At 44.1% G+C, this 19,047-nt stretch overlaps 1 long non-coding RNA gene across 14 annotated transcripts in view; it reads right to left on the reverse strand.

Annotated features, from left to right (window-relative positions):
• The window catches only part of LOC125713171 (uncharacterized), a 53,575-nt gene that overhangs the window by 21,487 nt on the left and 13,041 nt on the right, over window positions 1-19,047 (reverse strand). The window contains exon 3 of one of the 14 annotated variants that reach the window (XR_007383496.1): window positions 1,458-1,548. The exons of 8 other annotated variants lie outside the window; for them this stretch is intronic. This is a non-coding gene — a long non-coding RNA (uncharacterized LOC125713171). Of the gene's footprint in view, window positions 1-1,457; window positions 1,549-4,318; window positions 4,404-7,176; window positions 7,259-9,954; window positions 10,114-12,878; window positions 12,969-15,668; window positions 15,824-19,047 lie in introns of those variants that run through there. 5 more of the 14 variants (XR_007383502.1, XR_007383503.1, XR_007383505.1 and 2 more) reach the window with 5 other exon arrangements.

Here is a 19,047-nt window from a genome sequence, read left to right on the forward strand (position 1 = left end):
ATGCAGAGTCTCTCCCTTGGCATTCACCATGGCGATAGAGATCATCATTCAAGCCTCAAAATGGGTCATTGGTGGACAACGAGTCAGCTCTTGTATGCGCCTCCATCCCCTCAGAGCCTATATAGATGACATCACCACCCTAACTTCCACCGTCCCATGTGACAGGAGACTGCTCAGAAAACTGGAGGAGAACATCAGTTGGGCCCAGATGAAGGTAAAGCATCTAGTTCACGTAGCATGTCAGTGGTGAAGGGAGTGCTTGCTGACCAGAGGTTCTTCATCAGAGAGGATATAATCCCCACAATAGCTGAACAGCCCATAAAAAGCCTCGGAAGGTGCTATGATACAAGCCTGAAAGACAGAGACCAGGTGAAACAACTGTGCAAGGACATTAATGCTGGCATACAGTCCATCGTCAACACCCAACTTCCTTGGAAATTAAAGACCTGCTGCTTCCAGTTTCGTCCCCTACCCCGGGCATTGTGGCCCCTTTCAATTTATGAGGTCCCCATCTCAATAGTAGAGAAGCTGAAAAGAGGAGTCACAGCCTACATGAAGAAGTGGCTAGGAGTTCCGCAGTGCCTCACCACCGTAGGCCTCTACGGAGATGGCGTCCTCAAGCTGCCCCTCACCAGCCTCACCGAGGAGCACAAGTACATGTTTACCCAGTGGTGCAAAAATTGTACCCTGAAGGTGGTGCAGTGTATTGGGACACTTATGCACCAATAGAAACAGCAAGAATGGTGACAGAGTAGTTTGATGAACATGAAACTGAAGTAGAACATCTCCCATGGCCTGCACAGACACCAGATCTGAATATTATTGAGCCACTTTGGGGTATTTTGGAGGAGCATATATAATTTTGCACAGGACAAATAAAAGTACAGATTTCTGGATAGTGAAATATTTGGCATAGCGATGCATATTTGTGGATTGTATTCTGTGGGGTACAAATAATAAATTCCAATAAAAATTTCCATACAATACAGAATAACTTAAATTGGCAAAGACAAAGGGATTTGTGAAAGTTTAAAAAGATGCAATCTTTATTAAGCTATTTTCCGCATAGCTTGAATGTGCTGTATGTGAGATAGCCTGCTTGTCCGATCCTCCTGTGTGCCACGCCCCCTCATTTACCATGTGTGCAATACCGATTGTGGCCAGCTGTTTCCTGTTATTTCGATTTGTCCTGTGTATTTATGTCCACGTTCAGTCTGTCTCCCTAGAAACGTCATTGAAGTCTTACTGTGTAGTGTTGCCGTGCGTTGCCTGTTTCATGTCCCTACTCTCGTTTTCCATTAAATCCCATATTCCCCAGACCTCCGCCTCCTTCTCCTGCTTCCCCGTCTCGCACACCACTTCTGAGCGTGACAGTATGCTTTTTGACTGAGAGTCTGAGTGTTTGAAATAGTGTTTGCTTAAATGCACATTTACCTTTGACCTGCAGAAAAATGTCCCTCTCTGAAGTGGTATGGAAGGTCCATTGAGCTGTCACTCTTCACAGAAATCCAGCTGGGTACAGGAACAGCTGCTCTGTCCATCGGAACACTGTGGACAGCAAGGGGGAACACATCCTCATTATTAAATATAATTTAAATAATGTGGGCAGCATCACATTAAATCTTCAGTTCTTCAGCCTTCTGCTCTACCTACCGTGAAGCTCTTCATGCAAGCAGACTTGTTTACAAACATGTTAAAGCTGAAACCTTAGTCTGAGCATGCTGTAATCAGTGCATGAGAATGCATTTATTTTTTAACTGAAACAGAAACATCCGTCCCAGCAGAACACAATCTATTGTCCAGTTGTTCTTAAAGGATATACAGGTACTAAGCAGGCCCCAATCCCATCAGTGTCCAGGAAGCAACAGGAAATCAAATACCTCGTTCAAAAAAGGAGACAAGTTAAGGAACTTTGGAAGAAAGACTCTGGAGTGAAGAAGGGGGGTATAAGCACTCTCCAAGCTGACATTAAAGTCCGTCTGGCATCCCTCTATACGGAAATAAAGAAGGAAGACAGAACAAACAAGATGCCAGTTCTACAAAGATCCCTTCAAATTCCTAAAGACTCTCAACACCTAGGAAAAAAGCAGAGTTCTGAGTACAACAAAGAACGCCCTGGAGAAGCACTGGAGAACAACGCATCCTGATCCAAGGTGCTATGAACGTCTGGCCATCCCCTCAGACATTACACTATTCGACCCTTCAGAATATCAATTTGAGACTCGCCCTCCAACAAGGAAAGAGGTGCAGAAGACAGTCCATCAGGCGAGAACAGCATCAGTTCCTGGACCAAATGGAGTCCCGTATAAAGTGTATAAGAATGCACCAGATGCTTGTAGGTTTCTTTGGAGGCTTGTGGGAGGAGTATAACAGAAGAGGACCATACTCAAAGTGTAGCGTAGAGCTAGTGAAGTCTTGATCCCAAAGGAAAAGGATGCAATGAACATGAGTCAGTTCCGTCCAATCTCCCTGCTTAATGTAGAAGGTAAATTCTTCTTCAGTGTCACTGCACGGATGATGCCCGAGTATCTGCGCAGAAATTAGTACACTGACACATATGTACAGAAGGCGGTGATATCAGGCTTCTCCAGGTGTCCAGAACATGCTATCATGATCTGGCACCAGATCCAAATGGCAAAGCTGGAGAAAAGGGACCTCCATGTAATCTTCTTAGATCTCGCTACTGCCTTAGGCTCTGTGCCCCTCAAGCTCCTTCGGTTTGCCTTCAGTTTCTTTAACATCCCATACACCATCACAACTTTGCTTAGAGCCTACTTTCAGGACTTGCAGTTCTGCTTCTCAATTCTGGAATTTACCACGCCATGGCAGCGCTTGGAGGTTGGCATCATGGCTGGATGCAGAGTCTCTCCCTTGGCATTCACCATGGCGATAGAGATCATTATTCAAGCCTCAAAATGGGTCATTGGTGGACAACGAGTCAGCTCTTGTATGCGCCTCCATCCCCTCAGAGCCTATATAGATGACATCACCACCCTAACTTCCACCGTCCCATCTGCCAGGAGACTGCTCAGAAAACTGGAGGAGAACATCAGTTGGGCCCAGATGAAGGTAAAGCATCTAGTTCACGTAGCATGTCAGTGGTGAAGGGAGTGCTTGCTGACCAGAGGTTCTTCATCAGAGAGGATATAATCCCCACAATAGCTGAACAGCCCATAAAAAGCCTCGGAAGGTGCTATGATACAAGCCTGAAAGACAGAGACCAGGTGAAACAACTGTGCAAGGACATTAATGCTGGCATACAGTCCATCGTCAACACCCAACTTCCTTGGAAATTAAAGACCTGCTGCTTCCAGTTTCGTCCCCTACCCCGGGCATTGTGGCCCCTTTCAATTTATGAGGTCCCCATCTCAATAGTAGAGAAGCTGAAAAGAGGAGTCACAGCCTACATGAAGAAGTGGCTAGGAGTTCCGCAGTGCCTCACCACCGTAGGCCTCTACGGAGATGGCGTCCTCAAGCTGCCCCTCACCAGCCTCACCGAGGAGCACAAGTACATGTTTACCCAGTGGTGCAAAAATTGTACCCTGAAGGTGGTGCAGTGTATTGGGACACTTATGCACCAATAGAAACAGCAAGAATGGTGACAGAGTAGTTTGATGAACATGAAACTGAAGTAGAACATCTCCCATGGCCTGCACAGACACCAGATCTGAATATTATTGAGCCACTTTGGGGTATTTTGGAGGAGCATATATAATTTTGCACAGGACAAATAAAAGTACAGATTTCTGGATAGTGAAATATTTGGCATAGCGATGCATATTTGTGGATTGTATTCTGTGGGGTACAAATAATAAATTCCAATAAAAATTTCCATACAATACAGAATAACTTAAATTGGCAAAGACAAAGGGATTTGTGAAAGTTTAAAAAGATGCAATCTTTATTAAGCTATTTTCCGCATAGCTTGAATGTGCTGTATGTGAGATAGCCTGCTTGTCCGATCCTCCTGTGTGCCACGCCCCCTCATTTACCATGTGTGCAATACCGATTGTGGCCAGCTGTTTCCTGTTATTTCGATTTGTCCTGTGTATTTATGTCCACGTTCAGTCTGTCTCCCTAGAAACGTCATTGAAGTCTTACTGTGTAGTGTTGCCGTGCGTTGCCTGTTTCATGTCCCTACTCTCGTTTTCCATTAAATCCCATATTCCCCAGACCTCCGCCTCCTTCTCCTGCTTCCCCGTCTCGCACACCACTTCTGAGCGTGACAGTATGCTTTTTGACTGAGAGTCTGAGTGTTTGAAATAGTGTTTGCTTAAATGCACATTTACCTTTGACCTGCAGAAAAATGTCCCTCTCTGAAGTGGTATGGAAGGTCCATTGAGCTGTCACTCTTCACAGAAATCCAGCTGGGTACAGGAACAGCTGCTCTGTCCATCGGAACACTGTGGACAGCAAGGGGGAACACATCCTCATTATTAAATATAATTTAAATAATGTGGGCAGCATCACATTAAATCTTCAGTTCTTCAGCCTTCTGCTCTACCTACCGTGAAGCTCTTCATGCAAGCAGACTTGTTTACAAACATGTTAAAGCTGAAACCTTAGTCTGAGCATGCTGTAATCAGTGCATGAGAATGCATTTATTTTTTAACTGAAACAGAAACATCCGTCCCAGCAGAACACAATCTATTGTCCAGTTGTTCTTAAAGGATATACAGGTACTAAGCAGGCCCCAATCCCATCAGTGTCCAGGAAGCAACAGGAAATCAAATACCTCGTTCAAAAAAGGAGACAAGTTAAGGAACTTTGGAAGAAAGACTCTGGAGTGAAGAAGGGGGGTATAAGCACTCTCCAAGCTGACATTAAAGTCCGTCTGGCATCCCTCTATACGGAAATAAAGAAGGAAGACAGAACAAACAAGATGCCAGTTCTACAAAGATCCCTTCAAATTCCTAAAGACTCTCAACACCTAGGAAAAAAGCAGAGTTCTGAGTACAACAAAGAACGCCCTGGAGAAGCACTGGAGAACAACGCATCCTGATCCAAGGTGCTATGAACGTCTGGCCATCCCCTCAGACATTACACTATTCGACCCTTCAGAATATCAATTTGAGACTCGCCCTCCAACAAGGAAAGAGGTGCAGAAGACAGTCCATCAGGCGAGAACAGCATCAGTTCCTGGACCAAATGGAGTCCCGTATAAAGTGTATAAGAATGCACCAGATGCTTGTAGGTTTCTTTGGAGGCTTGTGGGAGGAGTATAACAGAAGAGGACCATACTCAAAGTGTAGCGTAGAGCTAGTGAAGTCTTGATCCCAAAGGAAAAGGATGCAATGAACATGAGTCAGTTCCGTCCAATCTCCCTGCTTAATGTAGAAGGTAAATTCTTCTTCAGTGTCACTGCACGGATGATGCCCGAGTATCTGCGCAGAAATTAGTACACTGACACATATGTACAGAAGGCGGTGATATCAGGCTTCTCCAGGTGTCCAGAACATGCTATCATGATCTGGCACCAGATCCAAATGGCAAAGCTGGAGAAAAGGGACCTCCATGTAATCTTCTTAGATCTCGCTACTGCCTTAGGCTCTGTGCCCCTCAAGCTCCTTCGGTTTGCCTTCAGTTTCTTTAACATCCCATACACCATCACAACTTTGCTTAGAGCCTACTTTCAGGACTTGCAGTTCTGCTTCTCAATTCTGGAATTTACCACGCCATGGCAGCGCTTGGAGGTTGGCATCATGGCTGGATGCAGAGTCTCTCCCTTGGCATTCACCATGGCGATAGAGATCATCATTCAAGCCTCAAAATGGGTCATTGTTGGACAACGAGTCAGCTCTTGTATGCGCCTCCATCCCCTCAGAGCCTATATAGATGACATCACCACCCTAACTTCCACCGTCCCATGTGACAGGAGACTGCTCAGAAAACTGGAGGAGGACATCAGTTGGGCCCAGATGAAGGTAAAGCATCTAGTTCACGTAGCATGTCAGTGGTGAAGGGAGTGCTTGCTGACCAGAGGTTCTTCATCAGAGAGGATATAATCCCCACAATAGCTGAACAGCCCATAAAAAGCCTCGGAAGGTGCTATGATACAAGCCTGAAAGACAGAGACCAGGTGAAACAACTGTGCAAGGACATTAATGCTGGCATACAGTCCATCGTCAACACCCAACTTCCTTGGAAATTAAAGACCTGCTGCTTCCAGTTTCATCCCCTACCCCGGGCATTGTGGCCCCTTTCAATTTATGAGGTCCCCATCTCAATAGTAGAGAAGCTGAAAAGAGGAGTCACAGCCTACATGAAGAAGTGGCTAGGAGTTCCGCAGTGCCTCACCACCGTAGGCCTCTACGGAGATGGCGTCCTCAAGCTGCCCCTCACCAGCCTCACCGAGGAGCACAAGTACATGTTTACGCAGTGGTGCAAAAATTGTACCCTGAAGGTGGTGCAGTGTATTGGGACACTTATGCACCAATAGAAACAGCAAGAATGGTGACAGAGTAGTTTGATGAACATGAAACTGAAGTAGAACATCGCCCATGGCCTGCACAGACACCAGATCTGAATATTATTGAGCCACTTTGGGGTATTTTGGAGGAGCATATATAATTTTGCACAGGACAAATAAAAGTACAGATTTCTGGATAGTGAAATATTTGGCATAGCGATGCATATTTGTGGATTGTACTCTGTGGGGTACAAATAATAAAGTCCAATAAAAATTTCCATACAAAACAGAATAACTTAAATTGTCAAAGACAAAAGGATTTGTGAAAGTTTAAAAAGATGCATTCTTTATTAAGCTATTTCCCTCATAGCTTGAATGTGCCTGTATGTGAGATAGCCTGCTTGTCCGATCCTCCTGTGTGCCACGCCCCTCATTTACCACGTGTGCAATACCGATTGTGGCCAGCTGTTTCCTGTTATTTCGATTTGTCCTGTGTATTTATGTCCACGTTCAGTCTGTCTCCCTAGAAACGTCATTGAAGTCTTACTGTGTAGTGTTGCCGTGCGTTGCCTGTTTCATGTCCCTACTCTCGTTTTCCATTAAATCCCATATTCCCCAGACCTCCGCCTCCTTCTCCTGCTTCCCCGTCTCGCACACCACTTCTGAGCGTGACAGTATGCTTTTTGACTGAGAGTCTGAGTGTTTGAAATAGTGTTTGCTTAAATGCACATTTACCTTTGACCTGCAGAAAAATGTCCCTCTCTGAAGTGGTATGGAAGGTCCATTGAGCTGTCACTCTTCACAGAAATCCAGCTGGGTACAGGAACAGCTGCTCTGTCCATCGGAACACTGTGGACAGCAAGGGGGAACACATCCTCATTATTAAATATAATTTAAATAATGTGGGCAGCATCACATTAAATCTTCAGTTCTTCAGCCTTCTGCTCTACCTACCGTGAAGCTCTTCATGCAAGCAGACTTGTTTACAAACATGTTAAAGCTGAAACCTTAGTCTGAGCATGCTGTAATCAGTGCATGAGAATGCATTTATTTTTTAACTGAAACAGAAACATCCGTCCCAGCAGAACACAATCTATTGTCCAGTTGTTCTTAAAGGATATACAGGTACTAAGCAGGCCCCAATCCCATCAGTGTCCAGGAAGCAACAGGAAATCAAATACCTCGTTCAAAAAAGGAGACAAGTTAAGGAACTTTGGAAGAAAGACTCTGGAGTGAAGAAGGGGGGTATAAGCACTCTCCAAGCTGACATTAAAGTCCGTCTGGCATCCCTCTATACGGAAATAAAGAAGGAAGACAGAACAAACAAGATGCCAGTTCTACAAAGATCCCTTCAAATTCCTAAAGACTCTCAACACCTAGGAAAAAAGCAGAGTTCTGAGTACAACAAAGAACGCCCTGGAGAAGCACTGGAGAACAACGCATCCTGATCCAAGGTGCTATGAACGTCTGGCCATCCCCTCAGACATTACACTATTCGACCCTTCAGAATATCAATTTGAGACTCGCCCTCCAACAAGGAAAGAGGTGCAGAAGACAGTCCATCAGGCGAGAACAGCATCAGTTCCTGGACCAAATGGAGTCCCGTATAAAGTGTATAAGAATGCACCAGATGCTTGTAGGTTTCTTTGGAGGCTTGTGGGAGGAGTATAACAGAAGAGGACCATACTCAAAGTGTAGCGTAGAGCTAGTGAAGTCTTGATCCCAAAGGAAAAGGATGCAATGAACATGAGTCAGTTCCGTCCAATCTCCCTGCTTAATGTAGAAGGTAAATTCTTCTTCAGTGTCACTGCACGGATGATGCCCGAGTATCTGCGCAGAAATTAGTACACTGACACATATGTACAGAAGGCGGTGATATCAGGCTTCTCCAGGTGTCCAGAACATGCTATCATGATCTGGCACCAGATCCAAATGGCAAAGCTGGAGAAAAGGGACCTCCATGTAATCTTCTTAGATCTCGCTACTGCCTTAGGCTCTGTGCCCCTCAAGCTCCTTCGGTTTGCCTTCAGTTTCTTTAACATCCCATACACCATCACAACTTTGCTTAGAGCCTACTTTCAGGACTTGCAGTTCTGCTTCTCAATTCTGGAATTTACCACGCCATGGCAGCGCTTGGAGGTTGGCATCATGGCTGGATGCAGAGTCTCTCCCTTGGCATTCACCATGGCGATAGAGATCATCATTCAAGCCTCAAAATGGGTCATTGTTGGACAACGAGTCAGCTCTTGTATGCGCCTCCATCCCCTCAGAGCCTATATAGATGACATCACCACCCTAACTTCCACCGTCCCATGTGACAGGAGACTGCTCAGAAAACTGGAGGAGGACATCAGTTGGGCCCAGATGAAGGTAAAGCATCTAGTTCACGTAGCATGTCAGTGGTGAAGGGAGTGCTTGCTGACCAGAGGTTCTTCATCAGAGAGGATATAATCCCCACAATAGCTGAACAGCCCATAAAAAGCCTCGGAAGGTGCTATGATACAAGCCTGAAAGACAGAGACCAGGTGAAACAACTGTGCAAGGACATTAATGCTGGCATACAGTCCATCGTCAACACCCAACTTCCTTGGAAATTAAAGACCTGCTGCTTCCAGTTTCATCCCCTACCCCGGGCATTGTGGCCCCTTTCAATTTATGAGGTCCCCATCTCAATAGTAGAGAAGCTGAAAAGAGGAGTCACAGCCTACATGAAGAAGTGGCTAGGAGTTCCGCAGTGCCTCACCACCGTAGGCCTCTACGGAGATGGCGTCCTCAAGCTGCCCCTCACCAGCCTCACCGAGGAGCACAAGTACATGTTTACGCAGTGGTGCAAAAATTGTACCCTGAAGGTGGTGCAGTGTATTGGGACACTTATGCACCAATAGAAACAGCAAGAATGGTGACAGAGTAGTTTGATGAACATGAAACTGAAGTAGAACATCGCCCATGGCCTGCACAGACACCAGATCTGAATATTATTGAGCCACTTTGGGGTATTTTGGAGGAGCATATATAATTTTGCACAGGACAAATAAAAGTACAGATTTCTGGATAGTGAAATATTTGGCATAGCGATGCATATTTGTGGATTGTACTCTGTGGGGTACAAATAATAAAGTCCAATAAAAATTTCCATACAAAACAGAATAACTTAAATTGTCAAAGACAAAAGGATTTGTGAAAGTTTAAAAAGATGCATTCTTTATTAAGCTATTTCCCTCATAGCTTGAATGTGCCTGTATGTGAGATAGCCTGCTTGTCCGATCCTCCTGTGTGCCACGCCCCTCATTTACCACGTGTGCAATACCGATTGTGGCCAGCTGTTTCCTGTTATTTCGATTTGTCCTGTGTATTTATGTCCACGTTCAGTCTGTCTCCCTAGAAACGTCATTGAAGTCTTACTGTGTAGTGTTGCCGTGCGTTGCCTGTTTCATGTCCCTACTCTCGTTTTCCATTAAATCCCATATTCCCCAGACCTCCGCCTCCTTCTCCTGCTTCCCCGTCTCGCACACCACTTCTGAGCGTGACAGTATGCTTTTTGACTGAGAGTCTGAGTGTTTGAAATAGTGTTTGCTTAAATGCACATTTACCTTTGACCTGCAGGAAAATGTCCCTCTCTGAAGTGGTATGGAAGGTCCATTGAGCTGTCACTCTTCACAGAAATCCAGCTGGGTACAGGAACAGCTGCTCTGTCCATCGGAACACTGTGGACAGCAAGGGGGAACACATCCTCATTATTAAATATAATTTAAATAATGTGGGCAGCATCACATTAAATCTTCAGTTCTTCAGCCTTCTGCTCTACCTACCGTGAAGCTCTTCATGCAAGCAGACTTGTTTACAAACATGTTAAAGCTGAAACCTTAGTCTGAGCATGCTGTAATCAGTGCATGAGAATGCATTTATTTTTTAACTGAAACAGAAACATCCGTCCCAGCAGAGCACAATCTATTGTCCAGTTGTTCTTAAAGGATATACAGGTACTAAGCAGGCCCCAATCCCATCAGTGTCCAGGAAGCAACAGGAAATCAAATACCTCGTTCAAAAAAGGAGACAAGTTAAGGAACTTTGGAAGAAAGACTCTGGAGTGAAGAAGGGGGGTATAAGCACTCTCCAAGCTGACATTAAAGTCCGTCTGGCATCCCTCTATACGGAAATAAAGAAGGAAGACAGAACAAACAAGATGCCAGTTCTACAAAGATCCCTTCAAATTCCTAAAGACTCTCAACACCTAGGAAAAAAGCAGAGTTCTGAGTACAACAAAGAACGCCCTGGAGAAGCACTGGAGAACAACGCATCCTGATCCAAGGTGCTATGAACGTCTGGCCATCCCCTCAGACATTACACTATTCGACCCTTCAGAATATCAATTTGAGACTCGCCCTCCAACAAGGAAAGAGGTGCAGAAGACAGTCCATCAGGCGAGAACAGCATCAGTCCCTGGACCAAATGGAGTCCCGTATAAAGTGTATAAGAATGCACCAGATGCTTGTAGGTTTCTTTGGAGGCTTGTGGGAGGAGTATAACAGAAGAGGACCATACTCAAAGTGTGGCGTAGAGCTAGTGAAGTCTTGATCCCAAAGGAAAAGGAGGCAATGAACATGAGTCAGTTCCATCCAATCTCCCTGCTTAATGTAGAAGGTAAATTCTTCTTCAGTGTCACTGCACGGATGATGCCCGAGTATCTGCGCAGAAATTAGTACACTGACACATATGTACAGAAGGCGGTGATATCAGGCTTCTCCAGGTGTCCAGAACATGCTATCATGATCTGGCACCAGATCTAAATGGCAAAGCTGGAGAAAAGGGACCTCCATGTAATCTTCTTAGATCTCGCTACTGCCTTAGGCTCTGTGCCCCTCAAGCTCCTTCGGTTTGCCTTCAGTTTCTTTAACATCCCATACACCATCACAACTTTGCTTAGAGCCTACTTTCAGGACTTGCAGTTCTGCTTCTCAATTCTGGAATTTACCACGCCATGGCAGCGCTTGGAGGTTGGCATCATGGCTGGATGCAGAGTCTCTCCCTTGGCATTCACCATGGCGATAGAGATCATCATTCAAGCCTCAAAATGGGTCATTGGTGGACAACGAGTTAGCTCTTGTATGCGCCTCCATCCCCTCAGAGCCTATATAGATGACATCACCACCCTAACTTCCACCGTCCCATGTGACAGGAGACTGCTCAGAAAACTGGAGGAGAACATCAGTTGGGCCCAGATGAAGGTAAAGCATCTAGTTCACGCAGCATGTCAGTGGTGAAGGGAGTGCTTGCTGACCAGAGGTTCTTCATCAGAGAGGATATAATCCCCACAATAGCTGAACAGCCCATAAAAAGCCTCGGAAGGTGCTATGATACAAGCCTGAAAGACAGAGACCAGGTGAAACAACTGTGCAAGGACATTAATGCTGGCATACAGTCCATCGTCAACACCCAACTTCCTTGGAAATTAAAGACATGCTGCTTCCAGTTTCATCCCCTACCCCGGGCATTGTGGCCCCTTTCAATTTATGAGGTCCCCATCTCAATAGTAGAGAAGCTGAAAAGAGGAGTCACAGCCTACATGAAGAAGTGGCTAGGAGTTCCGCAGTGCCTCACCACCGTAGGCCTCTACGGAGATGGCGTCCTCAAGCTGCCCCTCACCAGCCTCACCGAGGAGCACAAGTACATGTTTACGCAGTGGTGCAAAAATTGTACCCTGAAGGTGGTGCAGTGTATTGGGACACTTATGCACCAATAGAAACAGCAAGAATGGTGACAGAGTAGTTTGATGAACATGAAACTGAAGTAGAACATCGCCCATGGCCTGCACAGACACCAGATCTGAATATTATTGAGCCACTTTGGGGTATTTTGGAGGAGCATATATAATTTTGCACAGGACAAATAAAAGTACAGATTTCTGGATAGTGAAATATTTGGCATAGCGATGCATATTTGTGGATTGTACTCTGTGGGGTACAAATAATAAAGTCCAATAAAAATTTCCATACAAAACAGAATAACTTAAATTGTCAAAGACAAAAGGATTTGTGAAAGTTTAAAAAGATGCATTCTTTATTAAGCTATTTCCCTCATAGCTTGAATGTGCCTGTATGTGAGATAGCCTGCTTGTCCGATCCTCCTGTGTGCCACGCCCCTCATTTACCACGTGTGCAATACCGATTGTGGCCAGCTGTTTCCTGTTATTTCGATTTGTCCTGTGTATTTATGTCCACGTTCAGTCTGTCTCCCTAGAAACGTCATTGAAGTCTTACTGTGTAGTGTTGCCGTGCGTTGCCTGTTTCATGTCCCTACTCTCGTTTTCCATTAAATCCCATATTCCCCAGACCTCCGCCTCCTTCTCCTGCTTCCCCGTCTCGCACACCACTTCTGAGCGTGACAGTATGCTTTTTGACTGAGAGTCTGAGTGTTTGAAATAGTGTTTGCTTAAATGCACATTTACCTTTGACCTGCAGAAAAATGTCCCTCTCTGAAGTGGTATGGAAGGTCCATTGAGCTGTCACTCTTCACAGAAATCCAGCTGGGTACAGGAACAGCTGCTCTGTCCATCGGAACACTGTGGACAGCAAGGGGGAACACATCCTCATTATTAAATATAATTTAAATAATGTGGGCAGCATCACATTAAATCTTCAGTTCTTCAGCCTTCTGCTCTACCTACCGTGAAGCTCTTCATGCAAGCAGACTTGTTTACAAACATGTTAAAGCTGAAACCTTAGTCTGAGCATGCTGTAATCAGTGCATGAGAATGCATTTATTTTTTAACTGAAACAGAAACATCCGTCCCAGCAGAGCACAATCTATTGTCCAGTTGTTCTTAAAGGATATACAGGTACTAAGCAGGCCCCAATCCCATCAGTGTCCAGGAAGCAACAGGAAATCAAATACCTCGTTCAAAAAAGGAGACAAGTTAAGGAACTTTGGAAGAAAGACTCTGGAGTGAAGAAGGGGGGTATAAGCACTCTCCAAGCTGACATTAAAGTCCGTCTGGCATCCCTCTATACGGAAATAAAGAAGGAAGACAGAACAAACAAGATGCCAGTTCTACAAAGATCCCTTCAAATTCCTAAAGACTCTCAACACCTAGGAAAAAAGCAGAGTTCTGAGTACAACAAAGAACGCCCTGGAGAAGCACTGGAGAACAACGCATCCTGATCCAAGGTGCTATGAACGTCTGGCCATCCCCTCAGACATTACACTATTCGACCCTTCAGAATATCAATTTGAGACTCGCCCTCCAACAAGGAAAGAGGTGCAGAAGACAGTCCATCAGGCGAGAACAGCATCAGTCCCTGGACCAAATGGAGTCCCGTATAAAGTGTATAAGAATGCACCAGATGCTTGTAGGTTTCTTTGGAGGCTTGTGGGAGGAGTATAACAGAAGAGGACCATACTCAAAGTGTGGCGTAGAGCTAGTGAAGTCTTGATCCCAAAGGAAAAGGAGGCAATGAACATGAGTCAGTTCCATCCAATCTCCCTGCTTAATGTAGAAGGTAAATTCTTCTTCAGTGTCACTGCACGGATGATGCCCGAGTATCTGCGCAGAAATTAGTACACTGACACATATGTACAGAAGGCGGTGATATCAGGCTTCTCCAGGTGTCCAGAACATGCTATCATGATCTGGCACCAGATCTAAATGGCAAAGCTGGAGAAAAGGGACCTCCATGTAATCTTCTTAGATCTCGCTACTGCCTTAGGCTCTGTGCCCCTCAAGCTCCTTCGGTTTGCCTTCAGTTTCTTTAACATCCCATACACCATCACAACTTTGCTTAGAGCCTACTTTCAGGACTTGCAGTTCTGCTTCTCAATTCTGGAATTTACCACGCCATGGCAGCGCTTGGAGGTTGGCATCATGGCTGGATGCAGAGTCTCTCCCTTGGCATTCACCATGGCGATAGAGATCATCATTCAAGCCTCAAAATGGGTCATTGGTGGACAACGAGTTAGCTCTTGTATGCGCCTCCATCCCCTCAGAGCCTATATAGATGACATCACCACCCTAACTTCCACCGTCCCATGTGACAGGAGACTGCTCAGAAAACTGGAGGAGAACATCAGTTGGGCCCAGATGAAGGTAAAGCATCTAGTTCACGCAGCATGTCAGTGGTGAAGGGAGTGCTTGCTGACCAGAGGTTCTTCATCAGAGAGGATATAATCCCCACAATAGCTGAACAGCCCATAAAAAGCCTCGGAAGGTGCTATGATACAAGCCTGAAAGACAGAGACCAGGTGAAACAACTGTGCAAGGACATTAATGCTGGCATACAGTCCATCGTCAACACCCAACTTCCTTGGAAATTAAAGACCTGCTGCTTCCAGTTTCGTCCCCTACCCCGGGCATTGTGGCCCCTTTCAATTTATGAGGTCCCCATCTCAATAGTAGAGAAGCTGAAAAGAGGAGTCACAGCCTACATGAAGAAGTGGCTAGGAGTTCCGCAGTGCCTCACCACCGTAGGCCTCTACTGAGATGGCATCCTCAAGCTGCCCCTCACCAGCCTCACCGAGGAGCACAAGTACATGTTTACCCAGTGGTGCAAAAATTGTACCCTGAAGGTGGTGCAGTGTATTGGGACACTTATGCACCAATAGAAACAGCAAGAATGGTGACAGAGTAGTTTGATGAACATGAAACTGAAGTAGAACATCGCCCATGGCCTGCACAGACACCAGATCTGAATATTATTGAGCCACTTTGGGGTATTTTGGAGGAGCATATATAATTTTGCACAGGACAAATAAAAGTACAGATTTCTGGATAGTGAAATATTTGGCATAGCGATGCATATTTGTGGATTGTATTCTGTGGGGTACAAATAATAAAGTCCAATTAAAATTTCCATACAAAACAGAATAACTTAAATTGTCAAAGACAAAGGGATTTGTGAAAGTTTCAAAAGATGCATTCTTTATTAAGCTATTTCCCTCATAGCTTGAATGTGCCTGTATGTGTAATAGCCTGCTTGTCCGATCCTCCTGTGTGCCATGCCCCTCATTTACCATGTGTGCAATACCGATTGTGGCCAGCTGTTTCCTGTTATTTCGATTTGTCCTGTGTATTTATGTCCACGTTCAGTCTGTCTCCCTAGAAACGTCATTGAAGTCTTACTGTGTAGTGTTGCCGTGCGTTGCCTGTTTCATGTCCCTACTCTCGTTTTCCATTAAATCCCATATTCCCCAGACCTCCGCCTCCTTCTCCTGCTTCCCCGTCTCGCACACCACTTCTGAGCGTGACAGTATGCTTTTTGACTGAGAGTCTGAGTGTTTGAAATAGTGTTTGCTTAAATGCACATTTACCTTTGACCTGCAGGAAAATGTCCCTCTCTGAAGTGGTATGGAAGGTCCATTGAGCTGTCACTCTTCACAGAAATCCAGCTGGGTACAGGAACAGCTGCTCTGTCCATCGGAACACTGTGGACAGCAAGGGGGAACACATCCTCATTATTAAATATAATTTAAATAATGTGGGCAGCATCACATTAAATCTTCAGTTCTTCAGCCTTCTGCTCTACCTACCGTGAAGCTCTTCAATGTGAAATATACCAAATGTGAAATTTCACACAAATGTAAGATTTCTATATGAAAGTAACATTGTTTCTGCCTCCGTCACTAGATTTGCCTGTTTTTTTTTTTTTTTAGGTAGCTTTTATACAATATTTGTTAATTTTTTTTACTATACGTGGCATTTTGGGTAGGAGTGATGGTTGCCAGCCCTAGCTAGGAACCCTGTTTCCTTTTTTATTATGGCCTAACTATAGATTCAAATAGACAAGCATGCTATTGGACTATAACACTGTTACTTGTCAGTTCTCTTTGTGTTACACTCCACAGAGGGACTCATTTCATGAACAACTCCCTCTATTTAGGTGCTTATCTAGAGCAGATGATTCCTGATGGGGTCTCTGTGAACATGAAGAATAAATAGACACATACTTATCAACTGCACTATATTTTTACGTTGAACTAGGCAGCAATATATTCCTTGCTTCATTTCTGCCATAGAATTGTTTGAAATGTGGCAGGTCTAGCAGAATAAGGCTAATATTATGCATTATTATAAAGATATTGGTTCAGTGGTATATAGAGATATTTTAATTACCATGTGCAAATTATAAGTAGTGGGCGGCATGGTGGTGCAGTAGTTAGCACTGTTGCCTTGCACATCTGGGACCCGGGTTCGAGTCTCCGCCAGGATTACATGTGTGCGGAGTTTGCATGTTCTCCCCATGTCGTCGTGGGGTTTCCTCCGGGTACTCCGGTTTCCCCCCACAGTCCAAAAACATGCTGAGGCTAATTGGACTTGCTAAATTGCCCGTAGGTGTGAGTGTGCGAGTGTGCCCTGCGATGGGCTGGCCCCCATCCTGGGTTGTTCCCTGCCTTATGCCCATTGCTTCCAGGATAGGCTCTAGACCCCCCACGACCCAGTAGGATAAGTGGTTTGGAAAATGGACGGGTGGAAATAAGTAGGTTTTAATGACAATAACCTCTAATTTCCACTATAGAACTGAATGCAATTTTGTGTAGCTACTTGTTGGGTATGGAAGAGCCATTATTATGCTTTATTACAAATCTGAGAGAATAAATTTATTACCACAAAACCCTATTTTTGCACACATGCAAACTCGTTCTGACAGCATCTTAGGAAGCCCTTTTTTCCTTCATACAGACTATGTATATGAATGTACTATTGTACACAATGTGTCCACAAAACACTATATTTGAGCTCAGGAAATCCCTAAAATATGCACATGTAGGAAGTCATCAAGAGGGAAAGAGGGAAAGGCATCTGTACATCAATGGAAAGAAACAAAAGGATGTTGCGATAAAGCAGGAGTACATTAATCTACAGGGCGAGTTGAAAGTTAATATTAGACGTGTCAAGAGAAATATAGTATTGCTGTCTAAGGTCAATGTTAAAAGTTTATAATATTTCAGTGTCAAAAGGGCTCTAAAAGCTGTATTCACCAATCTGGAGAATAGTGCGGATCTGATAATTGAGAATGATGAACCCATCGTTAATGAGTTTAATGATTATTATTTACTAAAGAAGATTATAAACACCATATCTGCTATTACTTCGAATTTGGCTCCACCTTTAACCGATACAGTCGGACCTCATTAATTGTGGTTAATCAGTTCCAGAATCTATCACAATAAGTGAATTTCTGCAAAGTAGGATTCTTTGCAGGGAGTAGAAATATGAAGTACAGGCATTTCAGGGTTCAACTGAAATGAAGGAAGCTGATTACAAGAAAGATTTGGGTGTCCACTTGAAATTAGGCTGGAAAAAAGCTGAATTTCTCACTCTTGCCAATGTTGGGAAGCAGTTACAATGGTAAATAAGATGCTGGGCTACATCTCCAGGTGTGTTGAGATTAAATCAAGGGAGGTAATGCTAATTACTTTGTCAGACATCACCTTGAATACTGTGTCCAGGTTTGGTCATCTTGCAGCAAAAAGGGCATTGTTGCTTTAAAAGTGGTCTAACGCAGGGCTACAAGAATGTTTCCTGGTCTTAGGGGGATGTCTGACGAGGCTGGCACAGCTGAATTTGTTTAGCCTTGACCAAAGGATATCGAGATACATAAGACTCATACAGGTTTAGATGCTGTTCAACCAGTTTATTACATCAAAGTAAGTTCTAAATCAAGAACATGTGGTTACAGTTGGAAATTAGTGGAGGAACACTTTAGAAAGAACTTCTTGTTGCATGTAATTGGAGTATGGAGTAGTCTGCCCGAAGGGGGAGTGCAAGCTAAAATCCCAAATTCTAATTTTAAATTAATAGTTTAATTTCCTCCTCGCTTGATGAGCCAAATACACTCCTGTTGTTTGTAACTTTCACAATACATGATCTCTACAATATGACTTACTAGTAAAAATTTTATTTAGTATATTTGAGTGAAAAATATAACAGAAGCCAATTGGGAATATATGACTAGTAAAAATTAAATTATGCAGTTGTATAATATGAATTTTTATTAGTAAAAGTAAAATTCTTACTAGTAAAAATGATGATTGTTACTAGTAAGAACTGCATTGTAGATATCTTGAATTCACATTCTTATTAGTGAACATTGCATTTTTCCTGGCAAGACTGTTATTTTTACTTAGGTTACTTCACCTAATTACTTAGGTAATTAGGTTATGACGAGTAAGCCTTATACTCATAAAAGTATAAGGCTTACTCATAAAGTTTGGCTTGCATTGTCACATCCCTCTGTCCAGCCCTCTCGTGGACCATGCCTACCTCATTAACCCCGTGTAGAATCCTTCCGTTTTGCCTGCTGTTCTACGTTTCCTGCCGTTTAGTCTTGTGTATTTCAATCCACATTCAAGACTGTTTCCCCAGGTCTGTCATTGACATAGCATGTCTGCCTGTTCTCCCTCAATAAATTCCGTTTGCCCGTATTCAAGGCCCCTTTCGCATGCTTTCCAGTCCCGTCGTGACAGCCATATTATATGCTAGTGTTGTAGTACTCGAGACCAGTCTACACAGCTATAACCATTCATTAAAAGGCATACCACATTATAATCATGCATAATATGCATTATGAATTATGAATTCTTTATGATGGTCTCATCTATTAATACCTTCATAATACAGCACAAAACATCCTTGTTATACTGACCAT

Source organism: Brienomyrus brachyistius, chromosome 18 (assembly GCF_023856365.1).
Source record: "Brienomyrus brachyistius isolate T26 chromosome 18, BBRACH_0.4, whole genome shotgun sequence".
NCBI lineage: Eukaryota > Metazoa > Chordata > Actinopteri > Osteoglossiformes > Mormyridae > Brienomyrus > Brienomyrus brachyistius.